Below are 13851 nucleotides of genomic sequence, written 5' to 3' on the forward strand. Positions count from 1 at the left end.
ACCTCATAAGGTTATTAGCAGGCTACCCAGCAAGCTTAGAAATCTCACCTGTGAAGAAATGCAGCCTATGTACATGCTGGTGAATATCGGTACTAATAAGCTTAACTTTGCTTGCCAATTATGTTCTTTTACACTTTACTTTTTGCAGGTGGTGTTGAATCGAAACTTATCATTGTGCCCAAATTGCAATACCACATGCAACAATTTTCAAAATCGATGAAAATGCATTTTACATTGATTGGAAAATATTAATGTATATATATATCTCATAAATTATAACAATTACGTAAAGTTTCTAAACTGGTAAAATGTCGAAATATCATGATAAGATTGATTTGCCCAAATAAGTGCAGATTTTTGCCCAAATTCGCGGCGTTTTTTTTTCAGCGGGGGAGCGACCGCCCCCCCTGCCCCCCCATCTCCTACGGCTATGACTCTATGCCTGCAGATGTTGAATAAATGTAAAAATCGGTTGGTTTGCTGTCTGGGCCCTAGATAAATTTACAGACCAAAGTTATTGCTACAATTTCAAAATCAGTTGCTTTTAAAATACGAATCAAATGATGTTTATTCTTACCACACACATATAAAAGGTTAATACTTGACTGGCAGCTATAACACTAAGTTGCGTAATTATTTTTGAGGAAGAACCTGACGCAGTGTGAATTAACACGTCGAATATACAAGCTAAAAATAAAGAGATCATTGCGAATGAATCACAAAACGACGTCTACAGTAATGCCACATTTCCTTTGCAGTGGGAACGTCAACTCTTAAAATTCCCAACTAAGCACCTAGTAAGTCGCACGAATTAGATGAAGGAAAAGGGATAAGGGCTCACTACCGTTAGTTCCAATCTACATTTCAGCCATTGCTTGTCTTTGATTGACTGGTCTGGATAAATCTAACCTTGTTAACCTCCATAATACTTAAATACGGCAGCTTCTTAAATCTAGCTAGACCCTGTATGTACATTGTACACATGGCTTCCTAAAGATACGGCCTCATTTGCCAGTTTTTGTAAAATTTTCCAGATTTTGCCAACTTTTGGGCAACTGTTTGACTGAATTTTTCTAAAAATTATTTTTTACTGTCTTTCGCAGATGACATAGTGGGTTTTAACATTGTCAGATGTTGAAAAACAAAGACAATTTAGCCTTATTTTGAAAATTTCAATCGGACTATAATTTTCTCAATGATAGCCTGATTGAGCGTTTTTCAACTAACTTTTCTGATTTTCTACTGCTTCTTCAAGACAACAAGAAGCTTTTGCTTGTATATCATTACGAGGCAGCAAAAAGCAAAAAATACAAAAAAATGTCAATCAGACACTAGCAGTAACCTGTAACGGTAACTAAAATCTGCAAAATGTAACAAATTAGGCCGCATGTCCAGGTGACCGTGATGTACACTATACAAATAAAACAAGAATTACTTCTTGCTGACGAAGAATATTGCAGGTTTAGTAGCCTAATTGCATGACATAGGCTACAATTTATTGACAAGTGCCTTGCATAAAAGGTTTGCTTATCTTTAGGTAGTCTAGGCCAGTTTATGACGTGGCTAACATTATGCAGTTGCAACATGAACCTTATTAAACTGCAATTTAATTGTCATTTTAGACATTCAAAAAAAAGAAAGAACAATCAGAGCAAAAGACAGTATCGATCTGGACCGATTAAAAGCAGAGCACTTAAAACAGGGCAACGATTTCCAGTAGTTCAGAAATCACTGAAACTTGTTCCCAGAATCTTGTTAGAACAGGACATGATGATTCCAGTACTGGTATTTGGTTTGCTCACTTAGTTAAGGTTCTCTTCACTAAAAACCAATTTGTTTCAGTTAAAAAAAATTAGTTTAATCATTTAAAATCAGTTTTTTACTGAAAAGCAATAGGCTAGGCTAAATTACAGTTTTTTTTTTTTAAATGATGAAGTTACGCGTAATTTCAAACGATCTGTTGAGTCTGTGGCTATTTCTTTCAAATCATTAACCAAAACTAAAATGATGCTTGTAAAAGTAAGTTAGACCTGCGGCATACATCAGCATTAGAATGTTCCAGAATGCAATACGCGATTTTGTTAGTTTCGATTGGTACTCAGAAATTCGAAATAAAAAATGCAAAAAGTGTTAATTTCGTGTTTTTTAGGTTTCTGTCATGAAATATATTGAAGCTGCGAACATCAAATAAGTTAAATGGCTTTAAGAAGTTGCATCAATGGCCTCCCCGTTTCTCTACAATCCATGTTGCATCGAATTATGGCAGTGAAAGAACAAAAACCACCCGGTCCTTTTGATCTTGAAACCAAACAAAAGAAGGATTGTAGGCCTATACGTTTATGCGCTAATAATGACGGCCAGACGAAGCTAAAAAAGTTTTCAGATGAAACTAACTCTGACTTTGAGCAAAGCAAGGAAGAAAAGCCTTCCAACAGCAAAACTTTACTAAGCACCTGTTCAATATGCTGTTCGACAATGCGCAAAGGAAGAAAAAGCAAAGTAAGTGATTTCGTAAAAAGTATGGGAATTTAAATATGCTTACTTTTTACAAACTCTAAGCAGGTTCAAATAACGACGAATGCATTGCGTAGCCTAAGTGGTTTTAAATTGAAAACTACGAATTAAATTGTGCGGGATTTAACTCTTTAAGTTACCACTGCACTTTAAAATTCGTTGAATTGAAACAGTCTATGTTAGTCGAAAACAATTGCAATTGAAAAATTAATGAAGTTGATTTTGTTTATTCTATTCAGATTGTAGAAGATCCACGGAGACTTCCCTTTCAAGAACTACGCGATGTTCCAATTGATAATACACTTTGTGATGTTTGTGGGAGAACTTCTATTGTTTCACTTTATTCTTGTGATACAATTGACAACGGCATCACTGCATGGTCGACAAATGCAACCTACCGATCACATTTTGGCATAAGAATCAAATTATGATTTTGAAGGAAAACGTGATGAAGATGAAACCAAGACTCCTCAAATCAAAACCGCAAACTGATACGACTATAATTGATAGCAGTTCGGAAAGCTCAAAATATAATAGATTCTCTTTACGTCAATGGAAACTGAAGCACATTACAAAGTCCCAAAAACCTACCTCCAACAGATCAGCAACACAACAATCGTGTGCGAAGTGAGGAAATTTAATGCATGCAACTATTAGACTAATTGATAAAAAAAAACAACTCAGATTTAGATTTTAAATAAAAATAAAACTGTTATTTTTATTGTAAAATTAATAAGTAATTTATTTTGCAGACGGAATGCAATTCCACCTTTAATTTGCATTTTACGCAACAAAGGTAAGCTGACATAGCCTACTCTGCTTTGAAGGAATTTTTTTTATTAGTTTAAAAGTCAATATTGGATTAAAAACTGCAAATATCCGCGGGAAGTTTAAAATAAGAAGATCGCAGAAAAATGCAAGAATGTTGAGGTCGGGAATAAAATGGCATAGATGTTGGAAGAGAGAGAATGGAAACTGTTGTGAATATGCAAAAGTTGTTAGATCTAAAACAACCAAAAAGAAGAAAGTATGATCAAGAGGAAGACGGATACGATCTAAGAAGATGAGAGGATTGCATTTTTATCAATTGAAAGTATTGATAAAGATGCAATGCAGAGATCTGAACAAGAAAAAAAAGAAAAAAAAACTTCCAAATTTTGGCAACTTTTCATCCATTGAAAAAATCGAAAAGTGGTGATAAGGAAAAAAACGCTGGGTAGTTTAATAGATTTTGAGCTATACTGTACAATCGCAAACAAATTGATTCCAATCAAATCATTCAGCCTAAAAGGTTTGTTAAATCTATAAAGCGTTTACTGTACAGTACAACTCGATACAAATTACTTTACAGAACTTTCTCATATAAGAACTACATTTCGAGACTTTCTGGCTGCAGAGCACAGTGAAGAAAATATTGAGTTTTGGGTTGAGGCGGAAGAATACAAGCGCAACCCCCAGCCAAGCATAGCAAGAAGAATTTGCGAAATGTTCATTGGCGAGGATGCATCGAGAGAGGTAGATCGATGGAGTATTTTTTTATAACATAGAAAAAGTCGGTTTGTTTGGTTTTAAATCTTTATCCTCGGACTGACAAAGCCTTGATAGATTATTCCTGGTAGTTTCGCATCCTTGTAGAGGCTCTTGATGCAGGCCCGGTTACCGAGATTGACAGAGTGAAGTTTCTGATTGCTGAAGTGCAGGCCCGGATTTAGGGGGAGGCAGAGGGTGCAGGTGTCCCGCCCCACCCCCCCCGACTTTTAAAGGGCTCCCTACGTAAAAAAAATGTGTGTTTTTGTGTTATTTTGTTTTCTTTCAGCTTTTGAAGTTTCTACAAAATGCCGGATTAATGCACCCGTAGACGTAGAGGTGGATTTTCGCGCCGTAGGCGCGAACATTTTTTGCACGGGGGTCCCCCGATCTAAAAGTGCCCCAGGCCCCCCATCAGCTAAATCCGGCCCTGCTGAAGTGTTTTTACCGCGAAATTATTCTAACCATTGGATGCCGCTGAATGGACAGCAGTCGTTATATAGCACGTGACTTCGTGAACAAAGAAGCTTCAAGGTCAGCGGCGCTGGTTTGACTTTTGGAGTGTGCGCTTGAGCAACGCACGTTAATAACCAGTTGAGCTTTTGGAGCGGACAAGCATGATCTTTCTCATTTAACAACTTCGCCACATCATCTTATGTACACTTTCACCAGGTCAAAGTGGTTCTTGGTGTGATAAATTTAGACCAGAAAGGCAGAAGAAGTGGATATTTGGACTTTCCCTACATGGGATTAAGCCAATGCCTTAATTAAAAATTAAAATCTCATTAGACCAACCTAGATGGTTTTGATTTATTGTCACGTCAGACCGTCACCATCCCGGTGGTGACGGTTAGATACCGCTCAAGAGCATGTGGTTGTTCCTTTGGCAAGACACTGAAAAGCATGCGGTCGATTGCGGAGTGGGCTCCCTTCGACTACAGCCTTTGCTTTCTTTTATAAACAGTAGCCTACGCTGTTCCAGAGAGAAATGCCTACGGCCCATCTTAAAACTATTGCCTACTGAACCGAACATTAAGGGCGGAATTTAGATTTGCGTCTCAAAATAAGTCAGGCTTTCGCTGAAGTCAGACTTGTATAGGCCAGGCTGATACGAGAAGCTTATTTGCGATGCAGAATCTCGACTTGTGCGCGACTTAAATAAGACCGTATTAAGTCTCTGTTTTTTCGCGCGAAAAAGAATTGCTGTATAGCAACTGGTCAGTTGAGGTAATGAAGCTTAAAACTGAAGGCTGTATAACTGAGCTACATTTATGCTGAATCGACAAATAAGGCAATGTTGTGCTTTAAACTCACAACTAGAAAAAGGTCCTTTCTTTGTGATGTTGAAATACGTTATAGTTGCATCAGTAGGTCGTTCGTAACTATCGTAGATGCCGAGTAATCCATGACGAGATCTGGCACAAAAAGTACATTCACAAGCAAGTAATACTCATTTAACAATGAAACAACGTAAAACAACGTTTTGCCAATATGCACATGGCTTTCGTTTACAATAATTCATCAATTCGAAAGAATCAGGTAACTCAAGTTATTTTTGATGCCTAAATAGGAAAGTTTTGACTTCGCTTGCACAATTTTATATTTACAAAAGTGATGTTACAAACAATGTTAACCTTAAACTTCCTGAAGTCCAAACAATATTATGTTGAGGCAAAATGAAAGATTATAATTAGGCTAAAAGCGAATAGCAGAAATTGTTATATTGCAAAATGTGCAGTATAGCTTACACGACCTTAAAAAGGCACCATTGCCCCCTGCCCCCCATTCCACATGAAAATTGAAGCCAGGGGTATCCATCCCATAGGAGCCGACTTTTCAAAAAACTTTGGGGGGCGAGAAAGGTGATGTCATAACTATAACGCTATTTTACTCAATTAAAATAGTCTTTGATTAAGCTTACTGTTTTGTTTATCACCTAGGTCGCAAACCGAATTTATTAGAACCGCTGCTTGAAACGATTAGTTTTACGCATGCAGTACGACTACGCCCAGTCGTAAAAAATTTGATATTGTTAGCTCATAATGGGAACATTTGGAAAACAAGCCTATTAATTTCCTTTTCGTGAGAGTGAATAACAACGATCAGTTATCGAAATAAACCGCAAAAAATCATGATCTCAAGCAGAGTGAAAACCGCTATCAGTTTTATTACCGTAACCTCGTTTTGCTAATTACTTATTTTCAAAGCGTTAACAACGCCGAAGTGTTTTCTGTTTTTTATTGAAAGTCTTTATAATCTTTTATCGTATAGGTCAAGATGTTCGCATTTTGCAAGTGATTTTCACCTCAAAAAGACAGGTTCAACTCATACACGGGACAAGCTGTTGTCTCCAGCTTGGCAGTTTTCAAAATGAACGCATTTTTGCTGTGCCAAAAGCATTGCCGACGTAGATTACGAATTGTGAAATAGCGTCGGCAGAAGTAAAATTTTGAATACGTTTATTTAAAGATTTCTTGTCAATTCTAAACTTTATGCCCTTGTTGAGCAATATACAAAGCTCACGAGATAAAACAGCAGAAAGAGCTGTTTTAAAGAGATCTATTTTTTTTATTTTGCGTGTAGGATATAATTGTTCTTATTACGTAACATGCGATGATCGTTGAAGTCGATGTCAAACCTTAGTGGCCGCATAAAACAATGATGTCAGGTTGGCTTGGTGATAATAGCGGTAAGAGACGTCGTTAATGTAAATAATATCTGCCACCTTTCTTTTGTCGGTTTTCGATTTAATTCTTACACATTGCAAACAAAACAATGCATTTTGTATCAAAAAAGTCTCGTACTTTTGCACCAGATGGTCTATCTAAAAAAATGCTGTAACAAACCTCCTACTTTCAATACCTCCTGTATTAGCCAAACAATTTTTCTTTCAACAAAGGCTTAAACCACCTCCGCAGGTGGCTTATATCTTTTGGCTTATATGCCGAGTATAAGCCTTGCTAAAGCGCAAGTCTGCTTTCTGAATCGCGAAATCGACAGTTCTGTCTGCGGTTGCCCGGTTTCGTTCAGGCAGACTTAAGCCGCCTTAAGTCCGGTTTCTGAATTCCGCCCTAAAACATATTTTCTAATTATAGCCTAGGCTACTATTTATTGTAATAGTAATAAAAGGTTTCTGCAGACTCTTAACCTCAGTTCTGTCTTCTCGGTGTTATGGGAATTGCTAATCATCAATAATTGTAGGATCCATGTGAGAGGATTCAACCAAACGTATAATAATCAATAAAAAATCAACCAGGTTTGGTAACTACAAAAATTTATTGGTGAATGGATGGATGGTCATTTTATTTTTGTTTGGATGCGAAACGCCGAAACACACATCCGTTTTTGATGAAGCCGCCTTTACGGCGGCGAAAGCTCTACCAATAAATTTTTGTTAGTTACCAAACCTGGTTGATTTCTTATTGATTATTTATTGTAAGTTTGCTTTTTTAGATAAATTTGAGCTTCACTGCTAAACAATGGACGAAAACAAATTTGGACTCATTCAAACCTGACCTTTTTGACCGAGCTCAGTTGGAGATATTTCAGCTTATGCAGAAAGACTCATTCATTCGATTTAAAGTGGCATCTTCATCATTCATCACATCACATCTTCATCACATCACGTCTTCATCACATCACGTCTTCATCACATCACGTCTTCATCACTCTCTGAAAGTTTGATAAAACCTGAACAAAAGGCCGTGTTTACAAAATGCAGCGAAACTAAGAAAATGGTGATAAACTATTGTGACTACTTGATTGGTATTGTTATACGTTTGCAGCGAAAATATTTTTGAATTATGGCAGAAGCAATTATGGCTTCAAATAAAATCTTTTTATTTGAAGCAATAGCTTTTGTTTTAAAATATTGCGCTTGCATTATTGTTCCACCAGGCCTAACTTTTGTTGTTTCTATGACTTTTTTGTTCTGTTTTTTTATTTATGACACAACAATAACAACACAGGTCACACACAACTCTTTTGTTCAACTAAAAGAGGTTGCATGATTAGCACTATATTGCTACCTTGATTTTATATTACAGTTATTAAAGGTGAGGACTTCAGGACTGCTCTCCACTCAGCGGCTATAACAAACGGAAACTCCACTCTACCAATCAAGATAACCGGCCCCGCGTCAAGAGCCTCTACAAGTAGGCCTATGCGAAACTACCAGGAATAGCCTATCAAAGGCTTTGTCCGACCGAAAGAATCAAAACCAAACTAGCTGTCTACCAGTGGCTTCAATAGCCTATTACAGAACGACTATTGCTGGAGAAGCAAGAACAAGCTAAAGAAAAAGCGACGTTCAAGTTAACTTGATTTTGAAATGCTTGTTCTGAGTAGAAAGGTTCGCACTTTTATCAAAGCTCTTCATCTTTTTTGTTTCTTGATTTGCTTTCGCATTTGTTACACAACTCCCTCTACCAAAATTCTCAAGAATTAGAAGTAGCCTAAGTGACTACTACACAAATTATGGAATAGTAGGCTATAGCCTGCTTTGTTATCAACTTTAAAACTTAAGCTGGGCCATATCAATCACTTGTTCTTCCCGTCTTTACTTATGCTTGTGAAACATGGAAACCATAACCAACATTAAAACTTTAAAATACCACTAACACATTCCACACACAATCACGAAGAAGAATTTTCAAAATTTCATGGACTGAACATATTTACAATAACTTGTTATATGGTGCAGTAGGAAAAATTCCCCTGCTTCAAGGGTCAGCAAACGTCAATTTCTCTGGTTGGGACATATAATACGACATTCAATAAACTCAGTTTACAATGAAACTCTTCTATTATCAAAACTGATCAAAGGCAAACGAAATCAAGGAAGACCAGCAGAAATATTTATGCGAAGAGTTCGATCTCTCACTGAGCACAGCCCGGAAGAGCTTTCAGAGCTGGCTGAAAATTGCCAATTAAGCTTATAAAGACTTTTCATTGACGCCATTTTGCACCCAACTTGTGTGAAATAAATTATTATTATCTAAATACAGTCAAGCCATAGGCTAACTTAAAAACTGTAGCCTACTTGTACTTTTGCAGATCCGTTTTTAGTAAGTTATTGTTTTATGTGAATTATTATGGGGAGGAATTGACATGCTTGAAGTTTTTAAAGTAAGAATAAAGCATACCTGTTGAGAACCACTGTAACTATCATTTGGTGAATAATGTTCAGAAGCAAGTATCTCACTAATGTTTGGTTGAATAATTTGTTTTGAAATATATTCTGCAGTTTTTAAGCCTACTTTGTATTTTTTTTTTGCATAAAAAGTTAATGGGTGACAGAATTTTTGTGCAAAAACATTGGGCCACGAAAAAAAAGCTGGAGAACGACTGTTCAACAGCCCATTTTTCACCTCACAAAGAGGATTAAATTGACTCTTATCTTCAACAAAACCAATGTTAGAAAAGATAACAATCCTAATTAACATCCAAACTTTGCAGCTTATATTTGATTAGTTGTTGAAAATAAAACTTGTGAAAAAAAGCTTAGTTCCGTTACAGGTGTTGCCACAAGTTTTTTTCTTAAACAACTTGGAAGTTTTCTCAAATTGGAGCAGAATTCCTCATTTGGCAACACTAGTTTTGTAGATCTAGCCATGTCCTCTTTAAAAGATCCGTTTTTTTATAAACACCCGCGTACCTTTTTTATATATTTTTATAAAAAAAAACAACGGCGTACCCGCCCACTACAACCCTGCTTGTAACAAATGTTATTAATGCTGCCCCTAGTGGTTAGTTATGGCAGGTAGTTTCCGCATGATGATTCCGCCGTGGTACCAATTAAACTCAATACTCCTAAATTTCATTGCCAACTGCCATAAAAAAATAATTTTCAAGAGAGTCGAAGTATTTGAAAACCCTCCTGACTGCAAAAAACCGATGAAAATAATCTGCTGCACGTATGTTCGCTCATCATGGTCTTCACATTGCCAAAGCAATCAAACTCAACTTCTGTTGTTGGGGAAATCAGAGTTGCCAATGTTTAATGCAGCTTCAACGCAAGTATGTCCAAATTCGAAGAACCGAAAGACTCTAATAAAATCGTCACCAACATATCAATTTGAAGGTGATTCAGTTGACAGAAATTTATCCTGTAATAGATCAGGTACTGTTGCCAAAGGTTATTTTATAAAGGTGTTCGTGTAGAGACAACAGATATGTTTTAAAAAACAGCTACTGCACAAGAAAATTTAATATTTCGATGAGTCACGTACCAAGCTGTTCCTATTTTGCAGTCGGCAAAAAGTATCTGAGGATAAGCAAGCAAGCAATACACATTTTGTTAATGGTTGATAAAACAATTTTACAACCAACTATTGAGCTACACTTGTTGCATATGATTGGTTACAATATGTTAAATCAATTATACACAAACTGCATTGAAAATTTATTAATAGAATCATCTGTCAGCTATTTTAACATCACCACTGCATAAAATATAATATTTGTGTGCACGCAACAATAGTCGATGTTACAAACAAGCACATCACCTAACCTACATTCTTGAATTAACCTGCAATTAAAATACAGATCAGAACTCAACATACAATTTGCATTGCAAGCTGTAGAGATTAGAGAAGGTAATTTGTACCTCTTGTCAACTTGTCGCTGTTATAAAGGTTATATTTTGTTGTTTATAATGGTTATGTATGAATCATTAACGGAAGGAACAATGGCGCATTGTGTTTGTCATTTGTCTAAAATAACGTAAAGTAGACATGTCATAGCCAGTAACGAGCAAAGTGATAACAAAAATAATTATCATCCAATTTCACTTAAAACCACACCCCAAAAAATTGTGATGCCCAAAAACCAGAAAAAATGTAACCGGCTAGTGGGCTACGTACTTTTGTTTGGGAAGACTGTACTTCACTTACCGCAAAAGTATGAATAATTAACAACTGATCAGGTATTAAAGTCTCTCAAAATTTGTCCTTTTTGAGAACCACAAGCATAAACACTAAATAGTGCTTTTCCGCAAAACGCGTGTGGCACGCAAAGAAGGGATATGGGCGTTCGGATAATCTAAATGCACAGTAAGATATACGGATTTTGGCATAGCAAATAGCCAAAACTAACCGTTGCAGCAAAAACACATAAAAGAACAAGTTAAATGTTCTCAGCACAATAGTACACAGAATAATTGTACAGTTTTTCAGCATCTCTTAGTATAGCATTTAACATTACCCAATACAGACAAAATATTGTTACTGGCTTTAAGACTTTTTCATTTTTTCTTTTGCTTCTTTCTTACGCTTTTCTTCAGCATGTGCAATAACACTCGGAGCTTTATGACTCGTGTCCTTCACATGGTGTTGTGCCGATTCTTTTTTGCTACGACCTACAAAAAAATTTAAATTCAAACACAGAGTTAGAATTCAGTGGAAAAATCGAATCAAAAAAACTGAGAACTAAAATATATTGTGACCGCATCTGCAAAGGTATAGTATTACTTGGACAGAAATTTTGAAGCTCTGCGTATATTTACTAAATGATGAGGTTTATATGCAATTTGGAAGCAATTTCCATCATGTAGGCCTACCATTTTACATCTAAAATAAGTAGATATTCACTCAATGTTTTTAATTTCTGTTTAAGTGGTCTCTGGTGAATACTTTGAGGAGTAGAGAAAAGGATTGGATTTGACAAAGAAGACATATGTTAAATAAAGTAAATATGGCCAGCAAAGGGTGCAAAAAAAGGTCCGGAGGAATTTATTAAAGGTTTTTGCTCAGTTTTAGTGATAAGTAGTACTATGAATGTTTAAATTTTATATTGTGAGTACTATGTTGTGAGGCTACTTGATGCAACAAAGACTGGGGCCTCCAAATGTTTGTGTCACAGATCATTATTGAGGTGTTTTTTTAACCCAATAAATTTCGTTGATTCGGGGTAAAAAAAAAACAGTGTATTTTATGGAATGTTTTGGCTTCGTATAATATTGGTGTTACATCAACTGCCAAGCAGTATATCACCAAAAGATACAAAGACAAACTTCTGGATGCATCAATGCCAATGTACCGTATGTATGTGTTATGCACAATCAACTGATGTAGTTTGAATTGGGGGTCCGAGGTTAAGATCAGTGTTGCGGTTAGTCGATCAATAGCGCAGATTAAGAGCACAGAGTAATCCATCGAATGATTATGCATAACACATACAATCATACATATACAAACTGAGCTTGTTTGATTTCCTGTCTGTTGTTCTTTAGTTGTATGTTCATTCACAAACTGCTGATTGATTTTTTGGTATTCACGATCTGTGAAATTTAATCGCCCGCCCGCACATTTAAACTAGAACTGCAATTAAAATTCAGGATGGCGTGCACAAGTATAGTATCATACTAGACACAATTTTTTGTCTTGCTGCTGTTTTTATTTATTATAGAAACGAGACTTTGCGATTTCACAATGAATGGGTATTTTAATTAAAAGTGCATACAAAAATTGGGTGCAAAATCATTTACATTATCATTATGGCCTATCCCATCGATTTGGACTATGGGTTCAGCATCTCTCACAGTCCTTGATGACTAATGAGTTACACAAAGCTTCTTTCCTCTGGTGGAGAATCATTTACACTACATATGAAATCAATATTATGATAATAAAAAAGAAGAAGCTGCTATACTAACGGGTGTTTTTTTTACCCCAAAGCTGGGGTAAAAAAAAAATTCAAGTATTATATATATATATTTTGTGCATAATTTTTAAACCAGTTAATGGATTTAAAAAAAATTCATTGTGGGATAATAGACATACATGCTCTCTATATTGTGACCATTTTTAGTGGTCATACTTGATAAGCTAAAAAATCTAGCACATTCTTTCTAAAAAAATCTTTTTGCCCCACTTGACTATACATTGGATGTTGTTACATCTTAATGTTTTGATAAATGTAAGGACTATGTAATTCTTTTACACTTACAAATGATTAAATGGATAAAATGCATAACATAATTACTATTAATTACACATTACATTTATATATATAATGTTAAATACATATTGCATTGCGCATTACATTTGTATGTCACATTGTATCATCCATATGAGCTATTCATCAATTTATATCACTTACAAATATGACAAAAATAAATTAACATTAACAGGTCTACTGGCCTAAGGCTAGTAGAGCTAATGAGCTAGCCATCATATTGTGAAACATAGCATATTTTTCATAGCATTAGGCCACCATATTCTGAAACATGGCATATTTTGCTGCAACGATGTGTGAAGTGCAAAACCGACAACACCCACACCAACAAATGATAAGAAAAAGTAATAAACAGCTTACCTTTCCCTCCATGGCCTGTCAGCTTATCCTGATCGTAATTGTATTCATCATATTTATCTATCTCATAATTGCTGGAAGATTCAGACATATTGACAAAAATGTTTAAGATGTGGTCTCAATTGGTGATATCTAAACAAAACAATTGATTTAATCTAAAATACACTTCTAGTAATCGTGCCAGTTAAGTTCATTCAGAATAGCAAAAATACCTAGGTTTATCCACTACGCTACCAGCAGGAACAAAAGTAACATTAATTGCAGTGTATCATGTGCGGACACAACATTTATACAGAGCTACCGTACACAACCATCCCAGTAAAAAACATACCGTACTGGTACAATACAAAGCATGTTTCTCGGTGTTCAAAAAAAAGTGGACACAGCCAATAATGAAAGTTTAAAGTGATTAAACACACTTATCTAAATACAAAAAACACACTTATTAAAATACAACCTTATCTAAATATATATGCTAGCACATATTCTGAAACTAAA

At 35.7% G+C, this 13851-nt stretch overlaps 1 long non-coding RNA gene across 1 annotated transcript; it reads right to left on the minus strand.

Moving 5' to 3' along the window:
* Positions 1–10023: 10023 nt before the first annotated feature.
* On the minus strand, positions 10024–13487 carry LOC145764859 (uncharacterized). The gene is made up of 2 exons (XR_014288530.1): positions 13357–13487; positions 10024–11398 (listed from the first exon to the last, which is right to left on the minus strand). It is a non-coding gene; the product is annotated as an uncharacterized LOC145764859 (long non-coding RNA).
* Between the last annotated feature and the right edge of the window lie 364 nt (positions 13488–13851).

Source organism: Aplidium turbinatum, chromosome 2, assembly GCF_918807975.1.
Source record: "Aplidium turbinatum chromosome 2, kaAplTurb1.1, whole genome shotgun sequence".
In the NCBI taxonomy this organism is placed as follows: Eukaryota; Metazoa; Chordata; class Ascidiacea; order Aplousobranchia; family Polyclinidae; genus Aplidium; species Aplidium turbinatum.